At 36.0% G+C, this 1,417-nt stretch overlaps 1 protein-coding gene across 1 annotated transcript in view; it reads right to left on the reverse strand.

The window, feature by feature from the left end:
- The window catches only part of NUF2 (NUF2 component of NDC80 kinetochore complex), a 100,923-nt gene that overhangs the window by 71,856 nt on the left and 27,650 nt on the right, over positions 1–1,417 (reverse strand). The window lies entirely within an intron of this gene.

Raw genomic sequence — 1,417 nt, forward strand, 5'->3', positions numbered from 1 at the left:
ACATAAAATCCAGCACCTAACAATGCAAAATATACAATGTCTGACATCCAATAAAAATGAGTAAGCCGTGTAAAACCCAAACCAAAGCTACTCCTGCAAGTCAATTCTAACTCATAGTGACCCTACAGAACAAAGTAAAACTCCCCTATAGGTTTCGAAGGCTGTAAATTGCTATGGAGGCAGACTGCCATATCTTTCTCCCATGGAGAAGCTGGTGGTTTTGAACTGCTGACCATTTGGTTAGCAACTGAGTGCTTTAACCACTGTACCACCAACACTCTTAAGTATGTAAAGAAACAAGAAAATAGGATACATAACAAGGAAAAAAATCAATCAATAGAAGCATACTCACATAAACCACAGTTAATAAATTTAGTAGATAAGAATGTAAAATCAGCCTTAAATATATATATACATATACATATACATATATATACACACACACATATATATATATATATTTTTACATATATATATATGTAGTCTCCGACTTAATGACAGAGTTAACAATTTTTTCTGGTGGCACAGTGTCTGGTGGCATTTGATTGCTAATCAGAAGGCTGGAGGTTCAAACCCATGAGCCACTCCTCAGAAGGAAGACTGGGCAATTTACTTCTGTAGAGATACCATCTCAGAAACCCAAGAGAGGCTGCTATGAGTCAGAGCTGACGTGATGGCAGTCAGCAGCATCATTAGTAATATGTACTATATACAGTGTCATAGGGCCTAATTTACAGATGGTATTCTCATGCCAACCCCTAAAGACAAATAAAAATCAGATTTATAAAGATACTGATAATAAAGGGCAATGATAATGAAAACTAAAAAAATAGTCAACTTACATCAGAACCAATTTACAACACAGTTATTGAAACAGAATTCTGTTGTAAGTCACAGACCACCTGTAAGTTCCATTTGTTCAAGAAGGTAGAAGAAAGCATGACCATAAGGAGAAAAAGGAAAGAAAAAAGGCCTGATTCAAAGTTTTAGAACTGAAACATAAAACTACACTGAATGGGATTAACAGTAAATTAGAATCATGGATGAAAAGATCTGTGAAGCTGAAGACAGAGCAATAAAATCTACTTAAAATAAAACCCATGGAGAAAACAAGATGAATAGGTTATCTGTGAGCTATGGGACTATATCAAGCAGCATAACAAACATGTAAGTGAAGTCCTACAAGAAGGGGAACAAAGCTAAGAAGAACAGATTTCTCATCAGAAACAATGTAACTCAGAAGACAATGGAGCAATGTCTTTAAAGTAGTGAAGGAGTCAACTTGAAGGATTTACTCAACAAAAACATCTTTCAAAAATGAAGGTGAAGGAGGCGGGGCAAGATGGCGGACTAGGCAGAAGGATTGCACAGACCCTCTTCAACAAAGAAAAGGGAAACCAATAAATACAGACACAGA

Source organism: Orycteropus afer, unplaced genomic scaffold, assembly GCF_000298275.1.
Source record: "Orycteropus afer afer isolate SDZICR_OR568_19922 unplaced genomic scaffold, OryAfe1.0 scaffold00044, whole genome shotgun sequence".
NCBI classification, from domain to species: Eukaryota; Metazoa; Chordata; class Mammalia; order Tubulidentata; family Orycteropodidae; genus Orycteropus; species Orycteropus afer.